This window comes from Lissotriton helveticus, chromosome 11 (assembly GCF_964261635.1).
Source record: "Lissotriton helveticus chromosome 11, aLisHel1.1, whole genome shotgun sequence".
In the NCBI taxonomy this organism is placed as follows: Eukaryota; Metazoa; Chordata; class Amphibia; order Caudata; family Salamandridae; genus Lissotriton; species Lissotriton helveticus.
Window position 1 is genome coordinate 363,547,457 of NC_136072.1, and position 23,285 is coordinate 363,570,741.

Here is a 23,285-nt window from a genome sequence, read left to right on the forward strand (position 1 = left end):
TGATATAAGACCTGAACCCAATTACAAAATGTTGGCCCAGCAAATATGTATTTCCATTGAATGCTATCAAACGCCATTGCTGCATCCAGAGCCATCAGCGCTGCTCTGTCTAAAAACGGAGGCTCTGTTTGGCTCAGTGCTCCATATAATCGTCAGAGATTGAGCCTGGTTCAGCGGTGTGGCATAAACCCGGATTGGTCCAGGTGGATTATTTTTGTAATAATTCCACTCAATATTGTTGCTAGAATTTTGGCAAGTATTTTGGGCACTACGTTCAAGGAGGGATATCTGGCGATATGAACTACACCGAGAGGGGTGTTTCCCCGTTTTATGAATAGTGACTATTGTGGCAAGTCCTTGATCCCTTGGTAGTTTCCCTTCCTCTTAGGCTTTTAAAAAATTAGCCAGCATTGGTTTTGCACCTCCAGTTGCACTTATTTTGAACAGCTTACGGGGGAGTTCATTTGGCCCAGCCGCTTTCCCTGATTGCAATCCTCATATTGCCCATGCCACTTCTTCCTCCAAGTCAAGTTCCTCCCTGTCATCCTGAGTTAATGTCTGTAGGTCTAGGGACCAGAGTAGTTCAGTGCTGTCTAGCACTGATGCTGGGTCTGGGGGGGCATAAAGTGTCTCATAATATGTGGCGAAGGTCTCTGCTATGTCCGACTTCGCTTTGTAGGTTGCCCCATCATCATCTGTAAGTTATAGCACCCATGTTTTCTACCTGTCTCTGTGCTCCAGCCAGGCCCGGAGTTAGCCAGCTTTATCACCCACATCATATAGTCGGTGCTGTACTGCCTGGACATACACCCTTGCTCTATTTTCTGCCAAGGCGCAGGCCGCATCTTGTTTTAGCTTCAATTGATGAGATAATGCACTTGATACTTCCTGCCCCACCCGTTTCACTAGCGCTAGGATGTCACGTTCAAGATCCTCAATTTCCAGGGAGGAGCCTAGCCGGCGAACAAGATGGCCGCCTGAACCCTCGGCTCCGCTGCCCCGCTCGTCTTCCCTCCGTACCGTTGCTTATCCTGTGATTTGTCCGGTCTCCTTGAAACGGTATTGGACTCTGGAAGAGCTGCTGATTCCAGCGGTGTGCTCCCCGACTTGCTCCCTGCGACAGGACTGATTGAACGTCCCTGTTTCCTTTCCAGCATTAATGGCGGAGTCCGGGTTATTGTTCTTGGAGCGGGCTGACCCTGACCACCGCAACAACGGCCGCTGACGACAGGACGGAGCCGACCAGCGGATAGCAGCCGCCGCTTCGTGTTTCTGCAGCAGCGCGCTTTCATTTCCTTTCTCTCCGCATCTACTCGACCAAGCAGTTTCCAGTGTAACATTGTATCCTTGCCCTTGGCCGGCTTTGTGTGCTTCTCCTTCTCCTGGGCTGTGAAGGGAGCCATTTTAAACCGAGTGCTCGGCGAATGTACCAGGTGGCCTGACCGACTATTGCGGGGGCTTACAACGGCCGACCTCACGCTATGTCTGTGTGTAGCGTCGGTGGGAATCGTGCTGCCCCTGCCCCCGTGACCTGGCTATACTTGTCGGGGCGCCCGTGGGATGACGGACTGAGGGAAGGGGACGCCGGCGTATGGCCTCGAGGACTGCCTCCGGCCGTCGAGCCCTGTGTGCGAAGCGCTCCATCATCCTCCTTTCCGGAGGTGCCCCTTCAGATCGCTGAGATTCTGGGCGCCCTGGTTGCCTTACGATCTACTTGGTGTGGTCATGCCCGGGACCTGGGGGGCCGCTTGGACGCCCTTTTGTCTACGCTATCCTTATCTGGCCGAGCTGGAGATCGCGTGCAGACCGCTTCGCCACACCCTGAGCCTGCCTATGGTGACCTATCTATCCTGCGGTGCATGGAGACGCTGGGGGTGCGAGACCTGGATACTGCTGTGACTCTATCTGCTATGGCTGTGGAGGGATGTGAGACTCCTGGACTGGCGCTGCAGCTGGATAGTCGCCTTTGGGCGCCATGTTCTGCACCTTCTTCGAGATCCGCTGGCGATTCTTCTAATGGTGTCCTGGGCGCGCTGCTCCTTCTTCAACTGTTTCGCCTTGGGGGACTGACATTGCGAACTGCCCCTTTTTGTACACCGCTGGCCCAGGCGGCTTTGTGTTGGACAGGTCTTAGTGGACGGCGTCCTGTCCTGCCGTGGTTCCTGCAGCTGCTTATCTCATGCTGGGGGGCTGTTTTACTGTTGCTCTTCGTTGCTGTGCTGGATCGTCGGGGACAAGGTTCAACACGCTTTTGCTTTTCCTCACTGTCATCTGCTTTGCTGGAACGGTAATGTGTAGTCGGGGGAGCTGACTGCTGGATCTGTTTTATTTGGGGGTCGAGGGGTAGGGCGGCCGAGAATATCCTGATGGGTTGTCTTTAGGACACATAAATCTGGCCCTCCTCCGGTATTATATGTACACTTTTTCCTCCTTTCTCTTCCTTCTTTATTTCGGGTACTCTTTATTGGGCGACAGGCACGCTGTTGGGGGGGGGGGTAGGCCGTAGCCTCTACATGTGTGCAGGGTGGGGGGTAGGGGGGGGGGGGCTTTGTTTTGTCCGTTTTAGTTCCTATGGGCCTTATTTTTCCCTTTGTCTTCTTCACTTCCTTTTCTTTTCTTTTTCCTTGGGTCAATGGTGTGGTTGGGGGTGGGGTGGGCGGCGATCGCCGCACGACTTAATGTGTGCTTCTCGATCCTTTTCAGTTCTCGTTGTGCCGCCATTTTGATTCTGTTTACGCTCGCTGCCTATCCTTGATAGAAGTCGCCCACCTCTGTTCTGCGTGTATACTGTGACCTTTGATCCTTTCTAATGTTTATTAATTACGTTTGTTTATGAACATTATAAAATTGAACCTTCATTTCTCCTGCTTCTCGGTAGAGTAAATGCTTCCGTGTAACCTGGATTGCCTGTACTTGGATTTACTTTGCTACTGAGTTGACATATTGCTTGCTACAGTGCTCCGATTGATGTCGAGGCCAGCCAGTTGGTTGTGGGCCCGTAACTGTTTATGAGTCTGTGCAATAAAGGTTTAAAAAAAAAAAAAAAAAGATCCTCAATTTCCCATTTTTCCTCCTTTCGTCCCCCCCGTATAAAGGCCAGTTCTTGACCTCGTAACACTGCTTTATACACTTCCCAGAGTGTGCAGGGGGAGTCTCCTGTACCTTAATTGTCCTCAAAATATTTGGTAGTGGCCTCCCAAATTTTCTCCTTCATTTCTCTCTCTTGGATACTCCAAACATCTATTCTAGGGATCTGTGGCCTAGGCGTTTAGGGGCCTTGGAAGTGTACTTCCACCGGTGAGTGATCCAAAATGCCCCTCGCGTGGATGATTGCATCTCGGAACCGATTATCAGAGGACATATGTGTCAGGAGGTAGTCAAGCCGGGTGCAGCAGTAATGTGCTGACGAGAAGTGTGTGAATTGCCTGGTTGCTGGGTTAATCGTTAGGCAGAGAATATTTGTGTTCATATTGTAGATATGCCAGTGTTTGTAGTGTAGAGTCAAATATGTAATCTACATCCGTTGCTGTAAGAGAGTTGTCCTATTGTATTCATCACAGATGTAAAGCTTTTGTATTAGGAATGCTGGCCTCTGTAACATCCTCTAAAGCTTGGCCTAGAGGGCTGACAATTATGCATTCCCCCTGAGCCAATGACCTTTCTCTCACCACAGCAGTCTGTACTGCCATCAGAATCTTTTCTGTTGGTGCAAAATGCATACATTTGTAGATGAATGTGATTTATATGCAAGTGGTAGATTGTGTCTCCTTCAATGAATGTGAAATAGGTGTATCCTAAAGCACCCGCATTTATACGGATCACCAGGTTTGTGGTGTTCACAGTTATGTGTAAGTGTTTTGAAGCTAGCATGTAAGTTTGTTCTGAATGAAGGATTCGTGTGTTTTCAGGTGTCTAATGTGAGCTTCAAAAGTCTGGGATAATCAAGTTGGTGAATGGTTTTACCTGTTCTGCGTAGTCTGGAATGCAAATTCTGCCAAAATGTAAGAAACCCAATATTGATTTGAGCTTTTTCAATGTGCTTGGTGGTTGTAGAAGTGCACTTCTCTCTAAGAAATGTGTCACAAGGCTTCTGCCTTCACTTGACAATTCGTATCCCAGAAACAGGACACTGAGTTAGGCTATTTGTGTTTTCTTGAAATACAATTTGTAGTCCATATGAGCAAATCCCCAAACTATGCGATCTACTCTAGCCAAGTGAGCTGAAAGCCCATTATCCATCAAGAATATGTCATTGACACAAGACACTGCCTGGTCGTCAAAATCTTGTAAATATTCTGTGACTTTGACTCAAAACAGCGCAGGGCTATTCCTATACCCCTGGGGCACTTAACAGAACTTCCTTTGAGAACCTAGGGGCCAGATGTAGGAGCCTAAATACCGGTCGGTAACGGCCGATTTCGGCCGTTACCGACCGGTATTTAAGAATCGGCATGTAGGGGCATTTATTTTACAGATTCGGTAAATTTACCGAATCGGTAAATTTACCGAATCTGTAAAATACTGAATTGGTAATTTTACCGATTCGGTAAATCTAAATGTAGGTGGGACTCTTCTGAGTCCCAAATCTGTAAAATACTGAATTGGTAATTTTACTGATTCGGTAAATCTAAATGTAGGTGGGACTCTTCTGAGTCCCAAAGGCCATACAGAATCAGTATTTTACCACCCAATTCAATTGGGTGATAAAATACCGAATCCAGGTGTGCATGCACACCTATGCCATGTGACACACAGACCTGCCCCTAGGGCAGGTCTGTGTGCCACATGTCACACATGCCTGAATTCGGGGTGCTAAAGGGTGTCAAAGTGACACCCCCTGCACCCTTGCAACATTCGGTATTTACCGATTCACAGCCCATAGGAATCAATAGGGCATACCGATTCGGTATTTACCGAATCGGTAAATACCGAATGTTTCCGATTCGGTATTCCAAGTTAAAAAATTACCTACATCTCACCCCTTCATATTTACCGATTCTTAAATACTGAATCGGTAAAATTCGGTATTTAAGAATCGGTAAATACGATTTACCTACATCTGGCCCCTAGAGTGCTGAATGCAGTCAGGTACCTGCTTTCAGGTGCTATAATTTGGCACAAAAATCCATTCAAGGTGTCCAATGTGGTTTTGTATTTCTTCCACACTATATTGTTCATTAGTGGCACACTGTGCACATTTTGTACAGTAAATATACATGTGGCAGTGTTCAAGTATCTGTAATCTAACAATAGATCATATGAATGGTTTTGTTTCATTACTGAAACAAAGGATTATTCCTAGGGGAGGTTTAACTTTCTGTTACACCTTGATATTCCAGTTATGTGAGAATCTCTCTAACTTACTTTTTAGCCTCATTTTTAATGGGGTATTATCGTTGTCGATGTGGGGCCAACCTAATGGGTATGATGTGATAAGGGAAACTGCCATCCCACTCGCTATAATGCTGGAGCTTGCGTTAAGCCCCACTCCTTGGCGTAAGAATGTTTAATTGCATCTGGGACGAGGTTGGAAAAACCAAGTGTTATTACAGGTAGCACCAAAAGCCAACAATACCATGATCAATCTCACTGATGTGGAGTTAACTTCAGCAGAATTACAACTGTTATCACTAGGTTTAATCTATTGTCCAGAAAGTAATTTTTCCAACACTCTATCCAGAATAGATGTTTTTAAATGTATCCAAAAATTGAAATTAAGAAAATTCTTCCAACTGAATAAATGTACCACCAGCAATACCTCCAGTCATCTAAAGTCAAATACAAACTTATAAGTCAATGATATCCAACACTAAGAATGTTACAATCATTATCTAATGAGGAAAACACAACAGCTGAGTCTACACAGGAAGAATTGATTGAAATGGGCATAAAGGCAAACAAACCAGCTGACAGCACTTTCCGGCCAGTCTTTACATTTGTACCACTTATGCCTCAAGATGCCGTAGACACACTCAATGATAGAGTGGTGGATGAATTAAAACGTTTAAACTGTACTATTAAACAAAATCATTACCATGAAAAATTCAAGCAGATCAAATACCATGCCTTAGTCAAGAAGCTAAAAGAAAACCAAGACATTATTATCACAAAAGTGACAAATGTGTCAATATTGTGTTGTGGCCAAAGACCTTGTGTCTGGAAGAAGCTAATAGGCACCTATCTGATCTCACTTGCTACAGAAAAGCATCTAAACAAGATGTATGGTTAACCCAAGAAAAAACATCACAACAATTGTCCCAATGGAAGAGGCAAGGACTGATTACCAAAAACAAACTGAATTTTTTAAAGATTGAAAATCCTGTAATTCCAGTCCTCTTTTTTATCCCCAAAATCCATAAGAAAGTGGTCTTGATTCCAGGAAGGCCTATTATTTCGGCAAGAAAGAGTTTAACAGAAATTATATCTAAATATGTGGGCTATTTCCTTCAGCCTCATGCCACCAATTTGCCTGCGTTTGTAAAAGATATTAGCGACTTTCTCAGGAAAATAGACACTGTTGTGTGGAAACCTAATTTCCTGCTTGTGGTAATGGATATTGAACCCCTAGCAGTGAAATATTTCTTAGACAAATGATCTATCCACCTACCGGAACACAATTGTATGTTGATGGAAATGATTAAGCTTTGTCTTTGTAACAACTATTTCCTATTTAATAAAGACATCTATCAACAACTCAGAAGAGGCGCTATGGGGGCATGCTTCTCCCCCAGCTACTCTTGCCTTCACGTGGGCTGGTGGGAGGAGCATGACCTCACAAAACAACATAAGGCTCTATGGGAGGCACATGTCAGACACTATTGGCGGTACATAGATGATGTCTGTATGGTGTGGGAAGGAACCAGAGAGGCTGCACTTACATTCATAATGTCTTTAAATAACAACACTCTAAACCTAAAATTCACCTCCACTCTTAGTGAGGAAAGTGTTGAATTCCTGGATGTCTTACTCTATATTAGTGATGGTCGAACCCACACCAAACTGCACCGCAAGAAAACAGCAGGAAATTCTATTTTACATGCTGAAAATTTACATCCCAGCCATCTGATTCAAAGCATCCCATATGGGGAATTCTTGTGGATCCTCCTTATTTGTAGTTCTGATGTTGACTTACAGGTGTGTCAGCAGGAAGCAGTTGATCGCTTCCTCTGTTGAGGATACAAGAGATCTATGCTCAACAAAGCCCTCAATAAAGCAAACAAACAGCTCAGAGAAGATATATTAGTACCTAATACTGAACGTGCTGAAGCACAGGCTTCTATTTCTCAAGGCAATGAGAATGAAACATCTAATATAAGACTAATTACAACATTCAGCAAACAAGAATGGCAAATACGTCAGATAATTTACTCGCAGTGGCTCATAGTACTTACAGATGACACGCTTAAACCAATTCTGCCATCTTTATCTGCCATCACATTTAGGAGGGCACCCTCTATGAGAGATGCTCTGGTAAAAAGCAGCCCCGAAGTAACATCTAAATCCCCTTGTTTGGCCAAATCTGTGTTTTTTAAGTGTAAGTCCTGCTGAGCGTGTACATTTGGTACAAATCTGACGTCATATATGACAGCATTCAGCACTATACCTATCACTATTAATGACCATCTAACTTGCCGTTCAGAATTCGCTGTTTACTTACTGTGGTGCTCATGGGGGCTCCAGTATATTGGGAGCACCAAGCTCCCAGTACATAAGCTCATTCTGCAACACATAAGGGCTATTGTTAATTCGGATTCCAGCTACCCAGTAGCCAGACACTTCAAGTCGGTACATAAAAATAACCTCAATGACTTATATTATTCAGTGCTAGCATCAGTACCAATGCCAGGGAGGGGATGTAAGTGTGAGAAAAGCCTCCACCAGCTTGAGACACATTACATTCAGGCCCTCGACACCAAGATGCCAAATTGTCTAAATACAAGTGAGGATTTGCACAACTACCTCTAACAGTATCCGTTTGCATCCCTTGTCCCACTCATTGGTCTTCATGTACCTGTATTTGATCATGTTCTAGTTATGCGTTGAATCCTTTAAAACAATTACTAGTATGGATTTTTTGATATGTTCTCTCCATTACTTATTATGCATCATTTGGCTCTTAGAAATGCTAGTATAATTTACTTATAGCATATAGTATGAAATGGCCCTGCACTTGCACTTTATAAGATCTACATTTCTAGCATATACTTGAAGCTACCAATAGATAGTAAGAGGAAGATTACCCAGTATAACTATATACTCAAATAATAACTTGCAGCACTTGCACTTTATTACGAATCACCTTAAGTGGGTATTAGGTGTTTCTAAGCTGCTTCCCAACAATTTTGTATTTGTTTGCACTAATGATTTGCACTTAGGAGTTTATTATTTGCACAAAGCACAGCACTTTAATATGATTACAGACTATATTTAGCAATGAGAAATATCTGCTAAGTGCAAAATACTAATCCTTCTCAGTAGGGAGCACACCAATTAACTGCTGCTATGTCAGGATCAACTAATAGTGATCAAAGAATCTTTTAGACAGTAACCAACAGAAAGATGATATCCGATAATATATTAGCACTGGCATTATATTATTTCTTGTGAACTTTTCTAGATATCCTTTGATATTAGTGGAAGGTCATAAGTCTTTTGAATGTGTTTTACATGTCTTTTAAATTCCTTATAAGACTTTCAGCAGAATATGTGATACTAATATACTATGGGAGAGTTAGCGCAATTTTGCACCATTTCTGCACAATTAATGGGAGCTGTATTCATTATATTATATTATTTGGTTTTATGATGCGGTTTTAGTATCATCAGGTTTATTCAATGTACTTACTGTATTCTTGATAAACACGCATAAGGTGTACTAATGTTACTTATTTGTGTGCCAATAGTCTGTTTTCTATTCTCACTTACCAATGTATGGGTTACTACAGGAATTAGTGCACACACAATATTTAAATTGTTTACTGTCATGTGGAGAGTCATGTGATCAAGATCGCAGTTACGCGATCGAAACACGTCAATAGCAGGCACTATGCCTGAAAAGCATGGGAGAAATTGGAAATAAAAACACTGGAACTTTCAAGAAGCCGTTGTGAATTGTGTATTATAAGCATGAAGAGGTCCGTACCTGGGAGGTCCCGCTAGGAAGGAGACGGGCCAGGAGCGTATTTGAATAGTAAGTAGTTATAGTTAGGACCTGACCTATTTTCCATAGGAGATCCGCAAGATTCTATTTCCAATAACTTTGGCGCTGGTCTACGAATCTTCGCGAAATTTCAAAACTCCGGTCTGCTTCTATCCTGAAAGTTTAGGGGTGATTCGGCAAGCGGGGGCCGAAAATAATGGGGGTCCCAAAACGTGTTTTCCCCTTGCAATTTTCCATAGTAAATTTTAGCCGCGGCAACAGCCCGAACTGCTGAACGGAATTACCCCAAATTTGGCAAAGAGGTAGCCCTTGGTTCAGAAAGGTGCCTTTTGTTAAATGGTGTAAATCCGTTCAGTAGTTGCTGAGAAAATCAAAAGTAAAAACACATATAAATCTATGGCTGCGGAGGATCCGCATACCCTCCCGATGACGAACTGTATGCTAATTGGCTTTCAACACTCCAAACAAGGAAGTGTTGGCAGCCATCTTGTGCCTTGGTAGAACCGAGGCTCAAGAAAACAGAAAAATAACCTGCGCAAAACACACATAGGGGGCAGGGTAGAAACACCCTGACCCCCTAGGCCTGCTTAGGGGGTTGCAAAAACAAAAATCGGCAAGATCCGCGCAGGGTGCGCGGATCCTGCCGAGAAAAAAAAACGAAGCGCAGAATCCCGCGCCTCAGTAATATTCAGCCCCCGGGTGGGCCAAATCCCGGGAGCAATGTTAATATTGGGTGTTCAATACAATATATGCGGGGGGATCATAGCCCCCCCAGCCCCAGGGACCACCACCCTGGGGCTTTTTCAATATAGGTGTGGGGGCTCACAGCCCCCGGGGCTTTGAAAAAGAGTGGGTGGGGGCTCCAAGGCCCCACCAAGTCCCAGGGACCGAAACCCCCCAGGGGCTTCGATTTAAAAAAAAAACCTGTGTGGGGGAGCTTCAACCCCCCAACACGCCCCAGGGACCGCCGCCTACCCAGGGCACTAAATAAAAAAAGTGAGGGGTCCGTGACAGACCCCCATTCCCCGGGAACCACCACCCCCCGGGGCCTTGTACATGGTGCGAGGGGGCCCGCGCGGCCCCCCTCCTGGAGCCCTCGATGGCCCTGGGGACCGCCACCCCCCAGGGCCGGCTCCTGCAGTGTCCCGGGGTGCCCACCCCTGGACACTGCTGTTTACTCCCACCCTGCCACAGCAAACTGCTTTGGTTTTTGGAAAAACCAAAGCCAATTGCTTTTCCACACAAGGAGCTGCATCTTAGCAGCTTCCCATATGCAAAAGCCATACCGGCTCCCGCAGGAGGCGGGGAGCCGGTGGGACCGTGGGGGGATTGGGGTCCCCCCCACGGTCCCCAACGGAGACGGCCAGCCCCTGGGGATGGGGTCCCCGGGGCTATTAGTGGCCTGGGAGGGGGCCATGCAGCCCCCTCCCCTTAGAATAAAAAAAATATATAGGCAGGCCGGCCCTGGGGGATGGGGTCCCTGGAGCCATATTAGGCCTGAGAAGGGGGGCCACGTGGCCCCCCTCCAAGCAAATTGTTTTTCTTTAAATGGCCAGGCCCCGGGGACCAGAAGTGGCCCGGGAGGGGGGCCACGCGGCCCCCCTCCCAAATTATTAATATATATATATTTTTTTAAATGAGAAAGTCTGGCCCCGGGGGATGGGGTCCCCGGGGCCATAAATGGCCTAGGGAGGGGGGCCACGCGGTCCCCTTCCCATATTTGTGATATAAAAAAAGGGGGTCATGCCCTAAGGGATGGGGTCCCCAGGGCCGATAAAAAAGGAAGGAAAGGAGGGCCACACAGCCCCCTTCTTAAAAATATATTTTTTTAAAAAGACCGGCATCGCACCAGAGGTCCCGCCCACTCCCTGCAGCACTCTGCAAGCGAACCCCCCAGCGCTTTTGGAGATGGAGAAGTAATTCCCCTTGAACACTGGGGGTCCCTGGGGAACAACTACCCCACCAAGAACCTCCAGAAGGAACCAGGAAGCTGCGTTGCAGAGAGGTGGTCAGAGGCCATGCCCCTTTTTACACCTCTCTGCAACGCAGCTCTGTAGCGCTTAATGGAGGTACCTGGTGGGCTAGTTGCACCCCAGGGACCCTTAGGATTCAGGGGGACTTAATCCCCCAACTTAAAACGCACCACGGGCTCATTTGCACAGTGGTAAAGGGAGCGTGCGGGGCATGAGGTGACATGTGTTCAAACACGCCCTGTGGCACGGTTTTAGTTGGGGAATTAATTCCTCTTCAATCCTGAGGTCCCTTGGGGGCCAAATAGCTCACCAGGTACCTCCAATAAGCGCCACAGAGCTGCGTTGCAGAATGTTGTAAAAAGGGGCGTGGCCTCTGAACACCTCTCTGCAATGCAGCTCTCTGGCGCATACCGGAAGTACCTGGTAGGCTAGTTGGCACCCAGGGACCCTCAGGATTGAAGAGGAATTAATTCCACAACTTAAAACGCGCTACAGGGCGTGTTTACAGACATGTCACCTCAGGCCATGCCCCCTTCCTTTACCATTATGCAAACACACCCCGTGGCGAGTTGTAAGTTGGGAAATTAATTCTCTTTCAATACTGAGGGTCCCTGAGGGCCAACTAGCCCAACAGGTATCTCCAGTATGTGCCAAGGAGCTGCGTTGCAGACAGGTGTTCAGAGGCCACACCCCTTTTTACACCTCTCTGCAACTGATGGAGCAACTTGTGCTGTGTGTATAATAATTCAACCTAGTTTAAAGTTGCATTTTCACAGAACACGCGGGAAACTAACATGTGTGCTCATAAATGTGCATTATGTTGCATTCTTATGTATGTGGAAAATAATAAATTAATCTTGTCTATTGTCATGTCATAACTAATAGCAGCTGTTTTTAAAATAATGGCATGTGCTTATTTTGCTTCCCTTGTCTATGTGATGTCATTTCTACTATTCTAGGTGCACATAAGGTTTTATGGATTCATGAAGACTGGTAGATATAAAATGCTGCTTTATTTGTGCTTTACTGCTAGGTAATTTAGACTAATGGGTTAATTATTAGCAATGATGGGAGGCAACAGAACAAACTGTATTTCTTTCATTAATTTTTCTTTGTGTTTGTTTATATAATAGTTTTACAAATGAAGCTTAGAGATGGCTGCAGGAAATTAGTACCCTTTTAAAAGTGGCGCAGGGAAGGTGGCGCAGAAAATTGACGCTTTCTGAAAGAGGCCTAATGATGAAAATGGCTCAAGTGAAAATAATTCCAAGAAGGTTGGAAATGGCCTCTGAGCTTTTATTTTGAAAGGTTTTGGATTGAACTGCTAAAAAGATGACTTTTTGGGAGAAATTTGCTAACGTTTGCTAACGTGCCACGGGAGTTCAGAGCTGACTAGCTCAAGGTTAAAAGGAAGCTGTCGCTACAAAATGTAGCAGACTAAGGAAGAATTGCCAAGACTTCTAAATGAACAATGGACTAGTGAATTTGCCCGGGCATGTAAGAAGGAGGTGTCACAGTTTACTATGGTACGAGGTGGCTCAGCCAATGGAGAACTAGAAATCGTCTGCTGGAATGTGAAAAATAGTTAACTCAGCTCAATTTAGGGTATAAGAATAGGTTCAGAGAACACATAGTTGGCTTACGCTCGAGAAAATCTGGAGGACGATGTTATGCTGATGGACTTTACACGTGAGGACAGGAGTTTTTATTAATTACTTTATTACTAGGTGATGAGGGTAGAGACAGAGAGATAGTTAGGATTTTGGAAAATGCTTAATTTTACTTATTCCTGCTAATGAATAATAATTCTTGATTTATGCTCTTTTTATTAATTCTGGAAAAATTCTTTCTTTATGACATTTTCTAATGCTTGTTTAATAAAATACCAAAACCTAAGTTTTTATAGATGTGTTAAATAAACTTTCTAAAATGACAAGCTGGTCTTGATTATTGCAGATGGTTTAAACAACTATATTTAGATCTTATCGCCTCATGATTCAAGCGCTCTATTGTTGTTATGGGCCTAGTGTTGTAGTGTAAGTTTTGTGGTAGTAGATAGTGTCATTTGTGCAATATTTTGGTGAGAGCGCTGGATCAATTTCTGGTAGCCATCGGACGGTTTATATATGTTGTTTTTGACATACATGTTACATGCATGATACATATATGTTGGTAAATTCATAGGATTAAATTTTAACACATGTTGAGTTTGTTTAATTTTGTGCTATGTGTGTACCGGTACAAAAACTGTGTGATGAGAAGGTAGTCATGCAGAATATCTGATCTGTTTCTGTGATATCGCCGAGTATCACTGTTGGTATCGCCGTGTACCAGAAGTATTGTCGCCGTGCAATACAGTGTTGTCGCCGTGCAACACAGTTTTAGGGCTAGGTGTGAATGTTGAATAGTGAGGGTTTTCTAAGAAATTAGAGCAGCATGAGAATAGGGACAAAGCGCCTTCCATAAAACTCACTGTGATAAGAGTATTAGTTATATTCGAGCTTGAGTGAAGGGCGGGGTAATGTCGGTGCATGATTATCTATAAACAGGTTAGAGTCCTGTACGGGTACATGTTTTATATCTATAAACAGGTGAGAGCCCTGTACGGATAACGGTGTTATTTTGCTAACGGTGCATGATTTCTATAAACAGGTGAGAGTCCTGTACGGATTTCATGTGTGACTGAAGTTAGGGAATTTTCAGTGTGAAAGTGCGTGATTGTTTTGTAAGGTATGTTCAAGTGGAACTCTTAGATACTGTCACTTCGCGGTGCGTTCAGAGGAAAATGAGTTCATATTCTTACGTGTTAGAAGGGTAGAGTAAGAGTTGCTCTACTGGCAAATGTAAATTATCCTTAGTGTGAATAGCGCCGACTATTCCGAAGTGTGGATACTTGAATGTATGTAAACTATCCTAATTAGAGAAGCAGACAGATGAGTTTCGTTTTATGTATTCACTAAAATGTACCAAAAGTAATTCTAAGGTACTTAGGAAAGTTCAGGATAAAGTCTGTACCATTCTAAGACTTTTATGATATTGTGCAGTGTTTAAATACATTTAAAAGCTCTGCACGCTAATAAAATTCAATTCAAAAGTGTTCAGCATAGTTGCAAAGTATAAAAAGGTGAACTGTGCTATTTTAAAACATCTAGGAGAATTTTAGAATGTTCTGTGTTAATTAGGCTATAATTAAGGTATTCCACGTTGTTAAACAATTTTAAGTAAGTAAAAAATGATCAGAATTAATTTTATAAACATTCCTCGCTTTAAATATAGTAATAAACTGTTCTCCGTAGTTTAAAACGATTAGAAAAGTGCCCCGATCGAAAATTGTAAGGGAGGGGCTGATTTAGGAGTGAAAGCGTGTGAGGAGAGACAGAAGCTGCAGCAGCTGCCTACGTCAGACCAATCGCGCTCTGATTCGCTGAGGCCTAAGGCTCGTCATAGGGAGAAGACGCCCTGATTGGTTAAAGGTGTCAGGAGTGTCTGAGCAAAGCTATGCTCTGATTGGGCTGGAGCGTCGAACTAAATTACTCTGAAGAGAGTTTTAATTGTTGATTGCGCTTTAATAATTGATGTATGTTACCATAACCAATAAAATTGTTTATAAATTTAAAAATCCCCAATTTAATTTCCTCCCTGAATTGTGATATAATGAAAAAGGAAGCGTGTTGCATGAGTGCAAGAAGACAAAGATTGTAGTGCCAGCAATGAACGTCATAAGAAGGGCCACATTATAATTAGCAGAAATATAACTAAAGTGGCACTGTGGCTGGTTAGTATAGTGGAGCGATGTGTTTAGCAATTTCCGCGCTCCCATTGATCAAGGGGCCACAGTAATTTAGCAGGGCCGTGACCTGATTGGCCAAAGTATCGTAGCTTCAGAGCAAGAGCTACGATATAAATTGTTAACAGTGTTTAGTAATTTGAGTGATTGCGCTCAAGTTAGCTGGTGCGCGTCACCACTGCTTGTCAACATCCTTGCATTTAACAAAGATCCTCAAGTTTATTAAATTTTAAAAGGATTAGATTAATTGTCTGTATGAATTGATTGTCAATAATAAATACATCAGTATATAAAAATAAATGCCCGCTTTAGTATCCTTATTTGCTGCGTTGTTATTTAAAAGAGAAGTATGTCAAAAACATAGTGCGCTGAGTTAAATTTATATTTTGTGAAGGAGGGGCTGTAAGGAGCGAGTGCGAACGAAGGGGAGAGCTGCCAGCTGCAGCGGCTGCTTGCGTCAGCCGCCGCGCTCCCATTGGATGAGGTTCCGTCGCGTCAGGGCAAAACCGCGCACCCATTGGATATTGACGCGCAGCGTCATACAGGGGCCGCGCTATAATTGGTGGAGGTCCCGTCGTGTCATAGCGAAGTCGCGCACCCATTGGTTGGTGACGCGCACACCCCTGGTTCCCGGTACAGCTTAAGGAGATTGTGCACTCATTGGCCGGTGAATCCCTGTTCCATGAGCCGCGCTCTGATTGGGCGAGGCTCTTTCATTGCCTGAGTGTTGAGGAGAAAGCGCGCACCGGTTAGTCGTGACGTCTGCTGTCACAGGAGAGGAGCCGCGACCTGATTGGTCAGAGCTCCGTGTGTGATTTCCTCTTCTTCTTTTAGTGGGAGTGCTGGTGAGCGCTAATAGTGAAATCGCGCTACGCCTCCTGAACCTAAATTTTCTTTAGGAGGCTTGGTTGAGGGAGATTTGTTTGTTGTTGCTCGAGAAGAGCCTTATCCTGATTGGCTCAGACGGCGCAGTGTCATAGAAGGGCTGCGACCGGATTGGTTAAGGCTCTAGCAGGCACTATGGTTGGCTGAGCGCTGTGCAGCCACATGCTGATTGGCCAAAACACTGGTGCTGATGCACATTGTTTACTTTCTATTGAGTGTTTCATTTCCTATGCTAGTAATGCCTAGAGATTTATTTTTAATAACTGATTGATCCTAACTTTAGCTATAACCTTAAAAGGTGGATATTACAGCAAGCAGCAATCCAAATTAATTTACAATAGCAAAGGTGACTTAAGCAAGAATATTAGTAACATTAATAAATTTAGGTAAAATCAATTGCGATTAGGATTACAAATTAAAGAATTTAGAGATTCCTGGGTGTGAGGGTCAGAAGAAAACAGATTTGAGTTAAAAATTTTTGTTAAAGGGGTCAAAAGAATTTTACAGTAGAATAAATTTATTTAAATTAAGGCAAACAAGTCAGGTTTTCTTTTCCACAGGTACGTTGCAGAAGGTGTGTAAGTGAAAAATGAAGTACATTTAAAACACATGTGATTATATGTTGGTATTATTGTTATAAATAAATATTTTGCGTTGCTACTGTTTTTGCAAATTCATGTTTTTCTTTACAGGTAAATCATAATTAGTGATACAGGTAAATTAGGAGAAATATTAAATTGACCAAATTATAAAGTTTTCTACACCTGATAGTGTTAAATTAATTAATTAATTGATCAACAAGCGTTGCAAGGTAAATTTAGAGAGTACATTTACAAAGTTATCTAAAGAAAATGTCTTCCTTATATAAGAAAATGAAAAAGGTTGTTGCCAAATGCGAGAGCAAATTAAAGATTCCCAAATTAGCGAAAATAAATAATAAAAGTGTCAGAGTAGAAAATATTGATCAGTGTACAATTGATGTTGTAAATATGGATCAGAACAGAAATTCAAGAAGACCCCCAGAACAGGTTAATACAACGCCAAAAGTGTCAGATCAGATTGATAAAGTGCCAGCTCAGACTTCTTCTAAAATTAATGCAATTGAAAAACATGATGAAATGCTTGGTACTTCTGGAATTAATATTCCTGATCATGTAAATTCATCAAATGATTTAAAGGAGTCCATGAAAATTATGGAAACAGAGATAGTCCCTGTGCTGGGAAAAGATGAAATTAATTCCGCAATTTTAAAGGTCCCATTAACTGAAAAAGTTTATTCTATTGTACTTGAGATTGAATTAGTAGGGATTACAACCGAGCAAGAAACAGAGATGACTTCAGTTCTGGTAAGTAAGAAGTCTGATACTGATCTGATTAAATTGACCCAGCCTGATGAGTCAAAATTATGCTCAAAGGAAAAGGAAACTGAGATAAATGAGCTAAATAAAGAGCTACAAATACAGCGACAAGTGATGGTTCAGCAGATTGAGATGGCTTCATTGCCATTGCAAAATTTTATTAATGAACAGTCAGACAAAACAGATACAGGATTAAATAAAGAACAGGAAAACAGTCCAAAAGGATTAAATGCACTTCCAGAATATTGGAATGAAAATGATGGTCTTTTGATTGAAGACATCAAAGTAAAGGACACAATTGATCAACAGATTGAAACATTGACTTCTGCAGGTTCGCTTTTCAGAAATGCAAATTTAATTAAAAGATTGATTGATGATATTCAATTGGCAGAAAGGTTTGCTGTCGTGATATGTGCAGCATACAAAATGAATGATGAACATGCTTTGAGTTCACTAATACTAACATCTGTAGTTGAAACATGGCAAGGAGTCAAAGACTTACAAGATGATGCAACTCATGAGGAGAATAACACATGGTTGAGAAACACATGGTTGAGTGCAGATTTTAAACAGCGAGATGAGGATGAGATTTGGATACACAGAGATGACAGAGTAGTTTTGCTAAATAGCATGATTACTGATATGGACAGAATATACCATAAAATTGCAGAATTTCTTTACCAGAGGTGTCTGACTTGCCAGCAAGTAAACACAATTAAGAGAACAATTGTGGGAATAGAAACAGAATTACAGGAGAGTGGTTCATTGAACAGATTACAAATGGATTTCTGTGAGATGTCACTGCATTACAAACTGTGCTACATTTTTGTGATTTTCTGTTTGATTACAAAATGGTTTGAAACATTTCAGATGCGACATGATGAAATTACTGCTGAAAAGTTATCAGATAACAGAAAACATATTGAAAATAGATTGCTCCATTGTACAGATAGAATAGAAATTTTAAATGTTGAGGAGCATGAGAGTGCTATTATAAAAGTCAGAGATGCAAAAATGTGCCTAGCTGCAGGTACAAAGTGGACAGATGTTCTTCCACTTGTTTTGATGTTTCTGAGAGACACTACTGATAAAAAGACAGATTTAAGTCCACGTGAGATTATGATGGACAAGGTCATGAGACAGACATTTATACCAGAGAAAAGAATGATGTCTATCAATGATAGCATCAATTTGGAGAACTGCAGGAATTTATCAGATGAAATGATTACTGTGTTTGATGAAGATGAAACTGAAGTGCAAACAAGAGAAAAAGAGCAAGTACTTGAATTGTTACCAGGAAAAAGAATCAGGAAAAAGGTTCGTCTAAAAAGAAATTCTCTAGTGCCAAGGTGGCAGAAAAGGAGGTCAGTCAGTCTTGTCACATCAAATGCAGAGAAGTGCAAAAGACTGAAGAGGTGGATTGACACTGACCATACTTTTCGTGTAACTACACCTGAAAATCCTGATGAGGATAGTGTCAAAATTGATGATTCAGATTCTGAAGAAGAGCCTGAAGAGAATCCAGATCTTGAAGATCGACAAGTTGGTCGACATCTGGAGAACATGAAAAGAAAACAAGCCTTGATTGAAGAAGACTTGAACGTTGTGACTGAAGACTCAGAAAAAGATGGAGATCTGCCAGAAAAAGAAGCAGAAGAAGAATGTGATCAGATTGTAATTCAAGACCAGGAGAGTATTGAAAAGCAGAAAAGTAGCTCTGAAAGCAGGAACAGGAATTCTGAAACTGGGAAGTTGAAGGTAATTGAAGAAGAAAATGAATTGCCAAGTACCAGCTACAAAGATGACGTTCCTAATGGAGTGAAGTTGCTGAGTAAAGAAGTACCTGAGTCTGAAGTTGAAATTTCTGACACTCAAACTGATGAGAGTGATGAAGATTCTCAAATAAGAAAATTCAGAAAAGGAGCTTGGAGAACAGAATGTAATGTGACCAAGCAAAAGAAGAAATTACTAAGAAAAAGTGATAACTGGCCAGAAGAAAATGAAGGCCTAATATTCAAATTGAGATACAGATCAAAGAAACAGATTGATGAAAAATCAAGTCAAAAAGATTCTGTAAAGAAAAGTGAGGCAGGAAAGAAAATAGAAGTGATACTTGTAATGGAGGTAAATAGTCACAGTCAAAAAGAGATTGAAAACAAAAGTGACAATGATTGAAGTATATACCTGTTAAATTTTAGGTTTTCTGTTTTTGGCATAAGGCTGAAGAAAATGTGTTAGATGACACAAGGTCGAAGAAATACTGTTAGCTGAAAAATTAATTTGTGACATTAGGTCGAAGAAAAAACTGTTAGAAGGTTTAAAGAATATAAAATGAAAAAAAAAAAAAAAAAATTTGAAAAAGGGGGGTGTTAGAAATTTTTAGAAAATTTAGGTAAAATTTTTTACAATTTTTGTTTTATTTTTCTTTGCAAGCTTAATGAAAATATAATTCTGCTTTGGTTAATTTAGGTTATTGTTCTTTTTTGAAATTTACAAGGAGAAGTTTTAGGTTAATATGACAAGCAAGATACTGACATTTTATTAGTTATAGTTTTTGCAACACTTTTGCTGAAGCTCAGTTGTATGATACACAAGAGAATGAAATAGAACTAGAGGGGTTTCTTAAAACTCAATATGAGAATTGTAGATAAACTGATGAGATAAGTCTGTAGAAATACTAACACAGGTGAAATTGAATCATGTTCATCTTAGATAAAATCTTTGCTAAAATATTGGGTGGTGGTGTGGTGATTTGTTAATCACCAGATGAGGGAGTTGATGGAGCGGGATAGAAAACAGAAATCTGTTTAAACCCGTGAAGTCACACTTCCATAAATAAATTAATAATGCTAACAACTTGTGCTGTGTGTATAATAATTCAACCTAGTTTAAAGTTGCATTTTCACAGAACACGCGGGAAACTAACATGTGTGCTCATAAATGTGCATTATGTTGCATTCTTATGTATGTGGAAAATAATAAATTAATCTTGTCTATTGTCATGTCATAACTAATAGCAGCTGTTTTTAAAATAATGGCATGTGCTTATTTTGCTTCCCTTGTCTATGTGATGTCATTTCTACTATTCTAGGTGCACATAAGGTTTTATGGATTCATGAAGACTGGTAGATATAAAATGCTGCTTTATTTGTGCTTTACTGCTAGGTAATTTAGACTAATGGGTTAATTATTAGCAATGATGGGATGCAACAGAACAAACTGTATTTCTTTCATTAATTTTTCTTTGTGTTTGTTTATATAATAGTTTTACAAATGAAGCTTAGAGATGGCTGCAGGAAATTAGTACCCTTTTAAAAGTGGCGCAGGGAAGGTGGCGCAGAAAATTGACGCTTTCTGAAAGAGGCCTAATGATGAAAATGGCTCAAGTGAAAATAATTCCAAGAAGGTTGGAAATGGCCTCTGAGCTTTTATTTTGAAAGGTTTTGGATTGAACTGCTAAAAAGATGACTTTTTGGGAGAAATTTGCTAACGTTTGCTAACGTGCCACGGGAGTTCAGAGCTGACTAGCTCAAGGTTAAAAGGAAGCTGTCGCTACAAAATGTAGCAGACTAAGGAAGAATTGCCAAGACTTCTAAATGAACAATGGACTAGTGAATTTGCCCGGGCATGTAAGAAGGAGGTGTCACAGTTTACTATGGTACGAGGTGGCTCAGCCAATGGAGAACTAGAAATCGTCTGCTGGAATGTGAAAAATAGTTAACTCAGCTCAATTTAGGGTATAAGAATAGGTTCAGAGAACACATAGTTGGCTTACGCTCGAGAAAATCTGGAGGACGATGTTATGCTGATGGACTTTACACGTGAGGACAGGAGTTTTTATTAATTACTTTATTACTAGGTGATGAGGGTAGAGACAGAGAGATAGTTAGGATTTTGGAAAATGCTTAATTTTACTTATTCCTGCTAATGAATAATAATTCTTGATTTATGCTCTTTTTATTAATTCTGGAAAAATTCTTTCTTTATGACATTTTCTAATGCTTGTTTAATAAAATACCAAAACCTAAGTTTTTATAGATGTGTTAAATAAACTTTCTAAAATGACAAGCTGGTCTTGATTATTGCAGATGGTTTAAACAACTATATTTAGATCTTATCGCCTCATGATTCAAGCGCTCTATTGTTGTTATGGGCCTAGTGTTGTAGTGTAAGTTTTGTGGTAGTAGATAGTGTCATTTGTGCAATATTTTGGTGAGAGCGCTGGATCACAACGCAGCTCTGTGGCGCTTACTGGAGGTACCTAGTGGGCTAGTTTGAGCCTAGGGACCCTTAGGATTCAAGGGGACTTAATCTCTCAACTTAGAATGGCCACAGGGCGCGTTTTCACAGTGGTGAAGAGAGGGGACGTAGTCTGAGGTGATGTGTGCAAACACGCCCTGTGGTGTGTTTTAAGTTGAGGAAATAATTCTCCTTCAATCCTGAGGGACCCTGGAGGCCAACTAGCCCATCAGTTGCTTCCAGTAAGTGCCACTGTGCTGCGTTGCAGAGAGGTGGTGCAGGCCGTGCCCCTTTTAACACCTCTCTGCAATGGCGCTTATTTGAGGTACCTAGTGGGCTAATTTGATCCTAGGGACACTCAGGATTCAAGGGGACTTAATCTCCCAACTTTAAATGACCACAGGGCATGTTTACACAGTGGGAAAGGGAGGGGACGGGCCTGAGGTGATGTGTGCAAACACGCCCTGTGGCGCGTTCGTTCGTTAGCTTTATTCGATTTTTAGGTTTAAAATCATAAAAGCACATTGCAAAATATATACACCGTTACATTTCAATTCATATCACAGTATATAACATTATAACATAAAATCTTTAAGAGAGGTCAGGTACCAAATCAATAGTATATCAAGTCAGTCTAGATATCAATTCCCCTCACCCCGGAGCCGTTTCAGCCCAACCAAAAGTTACTCTCTTCATTAATCTTGTATGGGAGGGGAGTGATTCTCTGGGATAAAAGTCAGATAGTCCCCAGGTGTGTATAGGTCCATCTCCTATCTGTGGTTTCCAAGTCTGGAGGTATGGGACAACATTGCTATTTACAAACTTTATCAGCACCAAATCGCCAGGTCTCTCTTTTCGAAGCGGACCTAACCATCCCACCCTTCTAACACATTGTATTCTACCGTTGATGTCAGGGGGCAGGGGTCTGTTCTTTGTTAACCAAAACAATGCCTTATTTCTTAGCTCCTGATGGCTTTCAGTTTTCCCATTTGTGAGCTCAGGCACACCAGAAAGGACACACACAAACGGGGCAGCCTCCGGTGGTAAATGGATGTGATTTGATTTTCGTAGCATCTTCCCTGTATTGGGAAGTGGTCCTTTGGGTGGTATGGTTACTTTGTTCAGCCCCGTTTCAAAGGAACAACTATGTGTTGTTATTAGTTTGGTGGCACCTTTCTCGATGGGTGGAGTTAGCATACCTGGGACTGCCTGTCGAAGTTGATGAATATTACTTTGGGGAGTTGTTAAAGGCATTACAGTGTCGCATAAAGGCTGTAAATGATTGGGGCCTGCCATACTTTTTAGGAGTAGCGAGTTTGTCTTGGTCATTTCCTCTATTGCCACAATCCTATCCCCAAGATTGTTCAATCTTTCTATTAAAGGGTGTATCAGAGAGTTAATCATAGTTTGTAGTTGGGCCAACAGGGTTGGTGGAGTAGGGGGTGCAGACAGTTTTCTCTGCTTTCCTTGGGTGCCTGTGTGTTTATCCGCTGGTCGTTTTCTATTACCAGAAAGGTCATGGGGAGACATTATGGGATTCGTGTTACCTGTTTCAGGTGGATAGAGGGAAATACCCAGGAGGTTTCTATGGGCTGGGGATAATAAACTGGGCTGGGGGCTTGTGATGACTGTAGGACAAAAGGATGCATTAATGTGCTCTGATATAGACTTAACAGCAGCATACTTGGAATTGCATAAACTATTAAGTTCCTCCAAAAAAGATAGATTTGGTGATGCGGCGGCTGACTGTGGGGGAGTGAAATCACTATTGGAACAGTCAATAGACAATCGTTCTCGCTCTATACTTATAGGATGTTGGACAGTAGGTGGTGTTGTCTTAATTAAATAGTGGACCATCGTCCCCTTAGCCATGTCCCTTGTCA